The sequence below is a fragment of the Amborella trichopoda genome, chromosome 5 (genome assembly GCF_054954075.1).
Source record: "Amborella trichopoda isolate Santa Cruz 75 chromosome 5, AtrichopodaSantaCruz75HAP2 v2.0, whole genome shotgun sequence".
NCBI classification, from domain to species: Eukaryota; Viridiplantae; Streptophyta; class Magnoliopsida; order Amborellales; family Amborellaceae; genus Amborella; species Amborella trichopoda.
Window position 1 is genome coordinate 22,425,889 of NC_142340.1, and position 13,630 is coordinate 22,439,518.

The 13,630-nt window shown below is 35.1% G+C and overlaps 1 non-coding gene across 1 annotated transcript; it reads right to left on the reverse strand.

Moving 5' to 3' along the window:
• Nucleotides 1-3,624: 3,624 nt before the first annotated feature.
• LOC18444735 (TMV resistance protein N) lies at nucleotides 3,625-12,819 on the reverse strand. The gene is made up of 5 exons (XR_016055217.1): nucleotides 12,217-12,819; nucleotides 6,345-7,479; nucleotides 5,899-6,177; nucleotides 4,423-5,726; nucleotides 3,625-4,293 (listed from the first exon to the last, which is right to left on the reverse strand). It is a non-coding gene; the product is annotated as a TMV resistance protein N (transcript).
• Between the last annotated feature and the right edge of the window lie 811 nt (nucleotides 12,820-13,630).

Sequence of the window (13,630 nt, forward strand, 5' to 3'; positions counted from 1 at the left end):
GAAAAAAAATGAAACAAACAATTAGTAATTTAGGATCATGTTTCTTGAGTTGGAAGTTGACAAACTACTTGCATAAAATTTTATTAAAGTAGCCTAGGTTAGGATACTTTTATTAAATATTTCTAGGCATTGTCAATATATGAAATGTTAAGATGAAATTTTCTTTATTTTCTTAACTGTTTTCATTTTATGCTTTCGTTTTCTTTTTCTATTGTAAAGAAATATCCTGTTTTTTTTTTCCTTAACTATTTAATTTTCCTTATATTTTTAATTTACGTAAACAATTTTCCAGATAGCCAAGCCATGCCACTCTTGATTCGCATGCTTAGGGATAGTGGTGTTCCTCTAAGTCAGAACCCGCGTTTAAAACCGGGACTCAGGCTCAAACTCGTGAGGGTCCTTGGCTTCAATCACCCAGTCCAACTTGCTAAGTAAAATGATAATGTAAAAATATTTAAAATTATTAAAAAATATAAAAATGTGGAGAATAACAATATCATATTAGAATGTTTTAAGATTGTTTTTATGATTTTTAAGATGATATGAGAACTTTTTTTACTTTTCCCTCTATTGATTTTCCTAACCATATTCAAGGTACAAATCAAATTTTTCAATAACTATCTTTTATATATTTTTTCATGTTCTATAGTCTTTTAACGATTTCTATTACCTTTCTTTTTTTTTTCTTCTTCTTTTCTTTTCTTTTCTTTTTTTTTTTGTTTGTTTTTTATATTTTGCTGATTTTAACTATTTTTAAGAATTTTTTACTTATTGATTTTGGCTTTTTAACATTCTTGTGGATTTTATAACTTGGCGAGTCCAATTAGACTAAGCAGAGTACTATGGCGAGGGACGAGGAAGTAGCCCGAGATGAATAAAAGAACACCGGTTAGGAACATAGGACAGTGTATGGACAGGATTTTATGGCACCAGAATTTGAATTTAAGCAGCAAAAATCTAATTTGAATACCAGGGAAAAATGTCGATCTAAATGCTTTGCACTTCCATGATGCCATGACAAATTCAGGTTCATGTATGATAGATGGGCATTCATCACTAACCAACTAACTCCAGTCTCCTTTCTCACTCCTCTATTCTTCATTTTCTCTCTCAACTTTCCCACTTCTTCACAGTTTTCAGCCCCACAGTACACATTGGACAAAAGTATGAATGTTGCATTGTCTAAAAGGTTGCAACTCTAAGGCAGAGCCCATGGCATACTCTGCCATGTCCACATCCCCTAGAAGATGGCATGCCCCCATATATGTCCTCTATATGGACACACAGGGTTCAACAGGCATGCCATCCATGAACCTCTTCACCTTATCTAGCATCCCAGCCCCACCACACATATCAATCACGCACACATCATGCTCCGTGCATGGCATCATGCCGTGCTCATGGACCATTGATTCGAAGATGTTTGCACCATCGCCTACCATCTGCAAATAGCTATTGGCCATGATAGTGTGGTGTAATTAGCCATGACCCCATGCCTCTTCATGGCATCCCATAGATGCAAGGCTTCTCTGCCATGACCATGTTGAGCATGCCCATGCATCATGGTATTTCATGGGATCAAATCTTGCCCCTCCATTCTCTCAAACACTCTATCCTTTAGAGCCTTACAACTACTATCATGCTAGAAGTTAGCTATCTAACAGAGCCCCTCGCATGATTCCATTGTTATGCCATATCCATGGGTGAAACCTAAGCCTGCATATGCCCTCAAACGCTAGAAACTGTAAAATGGTTCAGTTTCTCACAGATCATTCACATCTCTCTGAAGTCTGAACAACTTCAATGCCTTTTTATTGGAACCAAAGTGAGAGAAGACCTCTATCATCATAGTCCAGGAGACCATGACACAGCGCTCCTCTCTTGCATTGCCTTGAAAACAGTTTTGGCTCAAGGCATCAATAAGAGAATTTTCTACCATTAAATCCAAGCCACATGTCCTCAAGCATTCAAGAGAGCCATAAAGATGCCCTAATTGGGTATAAGACCTCGTATATGCAAATTCTGATATAGTATTAGATCATCTCCGAAGTCCTCTCTCAACTAACCTACCCGTCATTGAATTACATGAGATTGTATATTTTTCAGGCATTTAGTTAAACACCCTAGGACTTCCTTTTACACTCCCACATTTCACATGCATATCAATAAAAGGAGCGCAAGCACTGACATCTAACCTCAACTGTAGTTCAACAATCAACCCATGAAGTGACCTTCCAAATATCAATATTTCGAGTGCAGTACAAGATTTAAGAACATCCCCAAATGTAAATTTGGAACAAAATCAATCACCACTCTCTCTGAAAAAACCCAACAATCAACGATTGCCAAGGCCACATGAAGGCCCAATTCAAACTAACATCGAAGGACTTTCATGAACTGGATGTGTCACTATATTTACCATTCCTACCAACAAGAGCAGTCCCAAAAAGCCATTAGAATCGAACCCAACTTAATCAGGAAACCATGAACCAGTTCACCTGGTCCTCCAAGCTCATGACAGACCTTTAGTCCAATCCTTAAGAGTCTCCAAAAAGACTATCAGAGCTTCATCTCCATGACCCCAATTGACAAATCCTACAAGTGCAGTATTATATATAATAACACAATATCACATCATCAAAATTCATAAAAAAGCTCAATTTGCACTCTCTAATTCCAAATTTTGGAGTAGAAATCAACCATGTTTGTTTAGACGAATGGGTATGAACCAGAAGCCATGACGATCACCTGTGTGTGAATTTGCATGCCTTGATTTGCAGCTTTGAATTTGAACAAGGCATCAAATGGCTTGAGAAGCCAAATTCATATGGTGAAAAGCCATGAACTTGCATCTGGATTAGTAGAATTAAGCAGTTTTTGGGCTGGTTAGAGTGAGAGTAAGCCTAAACGATGGTGAAAAATGAGACCAAATACGGTGCATGAATTTCAACAAAGAAGTATTTGGCATCAACAAGAGGACCACATTTCACAAAAGCATTTAGAAGATGGTTATAACGAGGAGGCTTCTGAGAGGAATCCTGATTTTATCAGAAGGCTATGGATGGTTTTTATAGCAGAAGGCCATGGATGGTAATTACAGCTGGTGAAGACCATAATTTGCAACAATGTAAGATGCTGTTTTCTGATCCAATAGAAGAGACATGTAAATAGAAGACGATGATCCTTTCTAGCTGAGATTTACTCTCACAAAAATTGTGCTCCATAATTTTTCAATCACATCACTCCATCCAAAGAAGGAGCTAACCAAAAGCATCATGAAAAGTGATAGTTCACAGCCTCCTGCACATGTGGCAAATTCATCATCTTGTGCCATACCCAAAAAACACAACAACATGTTTAAAGAAATCAGATATCTGTAAAATTCATCAACCATATCAAGTCATAAAAGACCTATAACAGCTGACATGTCTCCAGGCACATACATGGAGAGAGAGAGAGAGAGAGAGAGAGAGAGAGAGAGATCTAGATTTTTTCAGTTCAAATATAAATTAGGGTAACTCGAGACTCGAGATAAAATTTTTTAGCAAGTTTTCATCTATGGGAAGCATTTGGGAATCAAAAGACTGGAAAGAGGCAAAAACATGTATTTCACTGAAAACCATAGAACAAAAAGGCCGCTGATATTTGAAGTGATTTGTGAATCCATCTGTTATATGAGAAGAGAGCATAGTTTGGCAATCTAAACCAAAAAGTAATTATTGGTACCTTACCATATTCTGTCGTTGCAAATTGTCATTGAACAAACAATGAATTAAAGAAAGCCAATTTTTCTGATATGGAATCTTCACTATCTTTTGGAATGGAATCGTCGGTATCTTCTGATTCAAATACAAGATGGAATCCTGCCTCCATCAAATAATTGCAGTCGGCTTCAATTTCACCCTCAAATTTTCTTTTTACAAGTGCAACTTCATCCCCATTTTTCAACCGGCTGGGGAGATTAAGAGTTTGGCCACGTTGTAAATGGTAAAAATAAATGTCATGTTGGTGGCTCCCTGGATAAATGTAAAACACTTCCGTATTACAATCTACTCCATATTCGCTCTTCATCAATAATTCCATGCAATGGGAATTGTGAGTGCAAGAAAAATGAGCAACAAAGCACACCATCACTCCTCTAACACAAATGCCTTCATCTGGAGCCCCCGACACTCTGTATGACAGAGAGGGCCAATATGGATTCCCGCTGTCCTGCATCGTCCACTTACTCTTGAACCAATTTGGAACCTTGCTTCCAGGAACACTTAAGCGATCTAAACCTGCAAATGTTTCCTATATATATATATATATATATATATATAAACAAAACAATACAACGAATAAATAATTAGCAGTCACATATATAAAGGTCACTCAAAAACCAAATATCAGGAGGTGTTTTTTTTTGGCAAAGTAACGTACCTTTGCTAGCCTTTGATCCCTCAAAGCATGAGGCCTGCACCCATTCAAGTGCAATTGCTTCAAAGATTTCAACCCACTGAGGCCCTGTGTCTCAATCAATCCCTTACAGTTTGTGAGATTCAAGTTTTGAAGTTGAGAAGGTGAGAGAGGTTGAGTATAGCTTGTAACAATATGCAGTTGGGAGCCCTTAAAGCTTTCAAAGTGGTGGGAAGATCCTTAATGGCTAACAGCTTTACACAGTAAGAAATATCCAATACTTCCAGTTTAGAAAGTTGAGATAGTTTGGGCAAGGTTTGCAAACTTCTCCAATTGAAAGCGTTCAGATATATCAAACTGGTGGAAAGCTCAGGGATATCAATTAGATGATTACGAGAATTTAAACCTAGCTCTCTTAGTTCCAAAAGGTGAGACAACTTGGGTAAGGTCTGCAAACTGTGGCATCCACAAGCTTTCAGAACTTGCAAACTGGTGGGAAGCTCAGGGATAGCTAGCAGCTGCTCACAACCACTTATGTCTAGTTCTTCTAGTTCAGAAATGTGAGATAACTGAGGCAAAGTTTTCAAACTTATGCATCCAGAAGCACTCAAATATTTCAAACTGGTGGGGAGCTCAGGAATAGTCATCAGCTGCTCAAAAGATGCTAATTCCAGTATTTTTAGGTGAGAAAGAGGAGATAACTCCAGCATGGTTTGCACCTTTGAGCAGCCACCAGCTTCCAGACATTCCAAACTTGTGGGGAGCTCGGGTATAGTTACGAGCTGCGTACAATAAGTTATATTTATCTCTTTTAATTGAGAAAGGCCCTTCATGCTCCTAGGCACGCCTTGGATATTCTTGTTGCCATAGAGATCCAACTTTTTCAATTTGGACAACTTTTCAAAGTCATCATCAATCACCCCCTGCAGGCTACAATCCCTTGCAAACAATTCCTCCAAGGAGCAAAGACGTGAGAAAGTATATGGGAGCTTTGTCAAATTGGAGTTGTAGCTTAAATTGAGAGTCCTTAAACTTGTAAGATTTCCAAAGTTCTCTGGGAGCTCTTGTAATTGTTCATACCCGACCTCGGAACTCGTCGTGCCTACTAGAGGTGGGACTCTCCAACTGCCGCCACTCACATCCAACTCCTCAAGATTCACTAGTAAGCCTAGCATATCTGGCAGTTTCTTGAGGTTGGGGCATCCCCGAAGATTCAGATAAACTAAATTCCTTAAAAGGCCTATGGAGTCGGGAATCTCAACCAAGTTTTTACAACCTTCAAGAATCAACCTCTTCAAGCTCATGTAAAGAACAGTCAGGAATTCTGCCTTAAGTTACGGCAATGACTAAGATCAAGAACGTTCAACTTTGGGAAGAGCTGTGCAACAAAAAAAAAAAAAATTGGTTGGTAAAGAATACAAAGGATAACAACCATGATAGGTTGCAAATATGCAAGGGGAAAAAAATGGCACGAGACGACATTAAATATAAATTCCACACCTTGATGTTGTTCTTCGGCAGGTCATGGACAGAATCACTGTTTGACAAGTCAAGGACAACTAGCTTTTCATGGCTACAATCTTTTGGGAGGTACTGTAACTGGTGATCCCTCAGTTGTAGCCGCACTAATTCTGATGACATATCTTTCAAGCTTCCTCTAAGACAAGCTTGACTGATGCTGAGTAGCTTCAAATTGATCATTGGTTTAAATGCTTCAGTTTTCCAAATCTTCTCCTGTTCATTCCCCCTGATCATTAGGCCTCGAACCTTACGAGTTCCCTAATTGATAATAGAAGTAGATGTCAGCTTGTCAACAAGATGCTTAAAAACAAGACTATCTAACTCTATCATGTTGATCAAACAAAATTAAATTGACGCCAATTAAATAACTCATTAAAGGATTTCTCTAACAAGAGCAAAATGATCTTGGTTTAGGAATTTCTCACCTTGTGATTCTTCAACACAGTAATGACATCTGTATCAAACCATAACCTACTATGCTCTCCATGATCATCTAGGTTTTCTAGTTCAACAATCCGTCTCCCCATATCACGAAGTTGGTCGTGCATCCACAATCTATCATAATTATTAATCTTTAAAAATGACCTTTGCAAGAGTTTTTTCATAGAAAGTGAAGCAGGGAAACCACAACCTTTCCATATATCAATCATATAATCTCTTTTTTCATGAATAAAGAAGTATGCAATATCAAGAAATATATCCTTCTCTTCTTCACTCAAATTATCGTAACTTATTTTAAGCTTTTGCATGACATCATCTTCAACAACTCTTTTTTAACTTCATTATTGCGTCTTTCCACTCATCAACGGTTGTCTTATCGCGTAAGTAATGTCCCAAAACTTCAAGAGCCAAAGGAAGTCCACCGGTAGTGGATATCACATCCTTAGAGACTTGCATATATTTTTGTGTTGGTTGATTCCTATGGAATGCGCACCAACTAAAGAGTTCAAGAGATTGTATTTGATCCAATCCCTTGAGCTTGTAGATATGATTATTGTCTACTCTATTATGCGCATTCAATACATGCTCATCCCAGCTAGTGATGATAATTCTACTTCCTTGACAATACCAATCACGGTTACTAGCTAATTTTTCGAGTTGTTTGTCATCATCAATGTCATCAAATACAATAAGAACTTTCTTCGACCCGATCTTATTCTTTATAACATTAATGCCTCTATCAACATTATATATACTTGGATCTACTTGATCAAAAAGTTCCTTAAGAAGTTGTCTCTGTAATTTGACAACTCCTTTTGTTTTTGAAAACTCTCTAACGTCCGAGAGGAAACAACTGCCATGGAATCGAACACTTCCTTGGCAAGAGTGGTCTTACCAATGCCACCCATTCCATGGATCCCAATCATTTGAACATCATTAGCATCAATTTCTAAGTGTCTCATCACATCATCAACACGAGAATCGAGCCCAACAAGGTGAGTGGCAACATCAACACGAGAATCGAGCCCAACAAGGTGAGTGGCAACATGTAGTGGTGTTTTGCGCTCCAACTCCATAGAAACATGCCTCACAAATTTGCTGACCATATGTGCTTCAGTCCTACAGATAGAATATACTTCCTCATTAGGAAAAAAAAAAGAACAACTTCTTTTTTTGAGTAAAATACAAGTGATGCAATAGAGATACCGATAAACATGATCCTAAACAAAATGGCCAAGCTGATAAGATAGACATATTGATAATCTATAATATATAAAGGGTTTTGTTAGAGTACTCCTACACATGGATTATATACTTAATATACTCAATATTTTTGAACACTTGATACCTTTACCCTTTAATGTAGTGACTTTTTGTCTAGTGGTATTTTAAGTAATTAGTCAAAGATAAAGTAGAAACAAAAGCATTCAGAATTATCAATATGATGTGTGATATTACCTACATACAATATTAATTGTTTTTTAACCACTAATAGAATGCCACTGGTTTCATATAGAAATATCCATTCTACCTCTTCTAATGACCAAAAAATCCTTAGCTTGGAAAAATTTGTATTACAAATCAAGGGCATCAAGTGTCCAAAAATGTTGAGTAAATTAAATATATAATCCATGTCTAGGAGAACCCTAACAAAACCCATATATAAAACATCACTTAGGTTTGGGTCCAAGTGTCATTTATTAAATATTTCTTAAATTTGGATGATGGTTGGTTAGGAAAATATATTTCATCTATTTTGTAATGCATAGTACACAACAAATTTATAGTGTTATAACTAATCATATGAACATGCAAAAGTCCATTGATTGCATGTTTGCTCCTATGTGCGCTCCATAGGCTTTTAGAAATCCAAATTTCACTCTTTTCTTTTATTAAATACTTACATGATTGAAATAAGTTTTTTATCTATAAAATATTGCGAAGTAGTCTATTCTATTAGGATCATTCTGTAGGCTTCTTGGAAGCATTTTAACTTGGAAAAAGATTGTATATGGGTGAGGCCCTAAACAATCAAATTAAGGACACTTCTTCCAATTAATTTATCTAGTAATCTCTTCAAAATTACTAGACAAATTAAGGCACATTTAAAGGTTGGAGTTTATTAAAGGGTGAGGTTTGCATAAGGTGTCTACTTTGTAAGGCGTGCCTCTAAATTTTGAGATGGCTTGAAAATCCAAGGTCAACCCTAATTTTGGAATTTAAAATCCAGCAAACGGTGCAAAATGATCATAGCTATAAACACTTCAAAATCTTAAAAATATATGGTCCAAATAACTTGTTACAAGATGAACTACTTTTAGGACTTGAAAAGCTTAAATTACTTATTACTTATAGCATATATCTCGAGGTCATGATGATCTGAAAGGAATTCCGAACACTCTTTTCTACTAGATTTTTTAGGTGCTCCTTACCTTACTTGGTTGTAACCTTATATAAGCTTTTCCCTTTTTCAAAAAGTTTAAATAGAAACAACTTAATCAATTTAGACAAAACATTTCCTATTCCCCGGTTTACTAGCCATCTAATCCCTCGACAAAACTCTAGGGATATTTTTTAGATCTCTAAGTTTAAGGAAGAAATCTCTAAAACCAAGAAACCAATGTCGAAGGCAAAAAAATAAAATAATTGTCACTCGCCATATGCCTTAAAAAAATTCACATCCCAAGATTGCATACAAACTTTCCAAATTTTCGAGAGAAGGATCTAGATGTTTAATAATTCAAGATCCAATCTTTTTCTTTGAAAATAATATTTTAGTTATACTTTAATGGATCCTAGTTTCAAATACAGAAATTCCTAACTATGTCCTTTTTCCGGAGGAGTAAATGTAGAGTATGCTTATGCGGAAAAATAGTGTTCGTGCTCTCCAATATATTCAATTTGCATTCATGTTCTTTTGGAATTTTTTAAAATCTCTAAATCACATGTAAAAGTTACATTTTTGTAAATCTAATTCATTGTTAAAGCAATTTCAAGCTATGATGGAATATATAGTAATTTTGTACACAAGTTGATAATTGATGCCTTAAGAAAACACAAGTTTTAGTTATTATACTAAAATTTTATTGTATATTGCTATTAATATTTATAGTCATAAATATATCCATGGGTATATATACCAATGCATATTATACTATATATTATAGTGTATAGTATATCCATGCAGGGATTTTCCCTCGTAGGGAAAGCTTTATGTGTGACCCGACATACATATAAACTAAGGGAAAGTATACAATAAGACCATTTACTTTTGGTTCAAGGTGGTCACATCAATCTTGACCATTTGATGTGAAATTGGATGGCTGCATTTATTCCATTAACCAAGGTCAAACTTCAAAATTTTTTTTTTCGAATTTTGTGACACACCTAAGCTATCAAATTTCACATCGGATGGTTATAAGTAATTGTAAACTCTCTACATCAAAGGTAAATAGTCACATTGTATAAAATCCCATAAACTATATGCGACTCCACTTCTCAGCCATCCGATTTGATTAGAGTTGGCTCTTGAGCTGATATGATGGCTCAAAATATTTTATTTTTAATTTTTATTCTATAAATCATTTTTTTAGTGAAATTTTGATCATTTATACATCTAACGGGGTTGCATATGATAAAAAAAAAAACACACACACACACACAGAGGAAAAAGTTTATATGAGGTTGCAACCTTATAATGTTGAACTACGGATGCACCTCAAAAATCCATCGGAAAAGGCAGTATTAATGTTGAAAAACCCTTTGATTGATCATCGAGATGTAAGGCCATGAAAAATAAAAAGATTTTAAGTCTCAGAAATAGTGCATTTTACAACATATTATCCACACCGTCCATTTTCAAGATTTTCATATGTTTATAGATCTACTTGATTTTAACCATTTTTGAAATTTAAAATTTTATAATTAGATATAAAAATAGATTTTGAGATAATCCTATTAACATTTTACATCAAAATTTGATGGTGCACCTTACCTCTACAGCTACGGATGCATCCGTGTGCCAACTGCACCTATATATATAGATATATATATAGAATTCATGATAGAAAATTTTCAAAATACCCATGAATCTTGTAAGGGCGTTTGGTCACCTAACTTTATAAGATATTTTTTTTTTCTAGGTGCGCCCAACAAGAAGAGGGGATGCCTTAAGTTCCATTAAAAAATATTTTATAGAAAAATGCTAAAATTAATGTGAAATCATGACATGCCCGATCCCCGTTGTTTGTTCCTATTGGATGGTTGTTTGTTCCTATTGGATGGTTGAGAAGTAGGGTCACATATAATTTAAGGTTGGTATTACGTCCACAGCATGTCGAGGCTTAAAAGGTGCATAGACACCTTTTAATGGTTCAGATTGAACCATGCTCATCCAAGGGCCAATAATGAATCTCGTTTTTTATTTTTTATTCTAATATGAAATTTTGGTTTTAGGTTCATTGTTATGAGTAATATTGAATAAAAATAATAATAAAATATTTTGAAAAACAAATATTCACCAAAATAAATTTAGACGTACTTTAAGATTTTTTATGTAAAAAAATCATTCCAATTCCAAGTAGGTTTAAATTGTTTATACTCACATAGATTTATAAATTAACCACTGAAATATTTGACCTCTTAAAATAATGCTTGAAATTCCTATTATTATTATAATTTAACTTTCAAAAAATTACCTTTCTCTAAAATTTCCATGTTTAAAATAAGCATTTGGACATAAAGACAATATAAAGACCAATATTCAATGTTTTTTTGATAACTTAGTTATTTTCAGTTATTTTTTGATATTTTTTATAAGTGTAGGAAACCGAAAAGAATGGAATACCAAATTCCAATGTAATACATAGCGAAAAAGATAAAATTTAAGTTCATTATATGATCTCAAAAAGTGGGACTTGCATGTAAAATGAAACTATTTTTAATTCTTAAAATAAAAAATGATTTCTTTTGTAAAATACCTATAAATGTTTTACTCAATAAAATGAAAACATGTGATTTCAAAACTGAGATATTTTATTAAAATTTATGAAATATTTTATTAAAATGACAAAAAAAATATAGAAAATTAGAGACCCCAATTTGCAACACATCTAAAATATACATTGGGAAATAACAACTACCGTAGACGATACTTAAAATAAAATTTGTACGATGAAATTCATGCAAAACTATGTATCTAATATGTAAAAATTGGATGTCGCAATTCAATCTTTAGACATTAGCTTTTCCAAGTGCGGTACATCTAGGAAATTTTGTTATTGACATTAATATATTGTTAAAGAAGTTACGTCCCCTAAATTAGGGTCCTAAAAGTTTTGCTCGAGGGAGGAAATGGAAATCGTTCTCAAATGTAGTAGAATATATTTGTGATAAATTATAAATTATTATAATTTTTTTATCAATAGATTTGGTCTTTTTAATAAGGGTGCGGTTTGTAAAGAGCCGAGGCTCTAATCAATCAAAGTAAAGCCGACCTACAATACTTGAAGTCTTTGTGATAGCCTTAAAATATATTTTCGTATCTAATTAAAAAATTTTCAGCATAGATCGAGTAGATCTCTAAAAACTCGAAAATATTAAAAATTAATGTGTTACAAAATGCGCTATTTCCAAAACTTGAATTCATGTTTTTTCTTATGTCCATGCATCTTGATGTTCAATTTGAGGATATTTAAGCATCAAAATAACGTGAAAACCAAAGCCCTAAACAAAACCTAGTTATGTCCTGTGATTTCCATTGAAGTGCCCCATACCTTTGGGACTGAGAGAGAAGAAAGAGAGCTTTCTTTCTCCTTTTTTTTATTTTAAAAAAAAATGTAAGATAATTGGTCATACCTGTAATTTCTCGTATCCCAACCAGAAATACATGCAACTTCATTCAAAGAATTTCTCCACTTGTGCATCGTCTCCTCCTCAATCCCAATATTCCTGTGAGCTACAAAAAAGCTCCCTCGAAAGGCCCCCTCTTGCCGGCGAACATGCGCAGGTTGCATGTCATAAAACAGAGGAAGGATTAACCTCTTCGGCAAACTCAATAAATAAGAAAGTTGGTCAAGGCAGAAGAAAGAGGAAGCATAGTTGGGGGAAAAGACGTCTATGAACACGTCGCACTCTTCAATTTGCTCTCTATATGTCACTGGGTTGTTGTTGTGTCGGCGACCAGAAGAAGGTGGAGATGCCGCGATCAGTGAGAGCTTTGTTGAGATGGGATGTGAAGCTCTTTCCCGTATCTTCATCACAAAAGTTGAGAAAAACTTTCATGCTTATGATTTGGGTTTTATTTCTCTCGATCTTTAGTTGGGGAGGCTAAGATTTTAGAGTGTTTTCCAGTTAAGGGCAGGAGCTAAGCTTCTCTCTCTATTACAACAACTTGGCGGTAAGCTTCTCTCTCTAAGCATTCAAAGCGATTTCCTCAGAAGGAGGCCACTGGTCGTGGAATTTGGCGGTCAGCGCCAATGGGGCTTCATGCCGGATAAGATTTAATGTGTAAATGTCATGCCGCTGCTGGATCATGCTGCAGGGTTACTCCCTCACGTGAAAGGGATATTTGAGAGGATTTTTTGTGCCTCATATTTTTGGAATCGCCCTAGAATTAAGACAAGATTTTGGATTCGACCAATGTCGATAATTTCTATTTAATCCTACAATGGTATTTTGTGCTTTGGAATTTATGTTTCTCTTTGGGGGTTCTCGGTTAGGTCAAAGGGTAAATATCCCAAAAATTTAAGGGCTAAAAAGGTACTCCTGGATTAGATTTTACTTGAGAAAGTGAATAGGAGAAATGGCCGAGTTTGATGACGTAATATTTTCATGTAATATAAAATGGAAATTTAAAATTATTCTACTTGAAATAATGAAAAGACTGTTGTGGAAATAAAGATGTTCAAAATTGGTTCCAACTTGAAAAACAAAGAAATTCAAATGAAAGACGAATAATTAAAAAGCATGGTTGAAAAAAAAAGGAAAAAAGCTTAATATGTTATTGCAATATTTAAATTTCAATTTTATTCCAAAATATGTATACACACAAGAAGAATAAGGGTAGACTCACAAGAATACCGTGGTTCAGCAGAGCACAGAAACCATAACTTTTTAATAAATAAACGAAGACCTCATCTTGGAGTCTTTGGCACGACGCAGAGCCAATGGAAAGTGATCCTGTCGAACATGATCGCCGTCGTCACATCAAGTTTTCAACGGTGACGATATAGTAAGAAAATTGGCCGAGTTAGGCGTCCAAGTTGGGGAT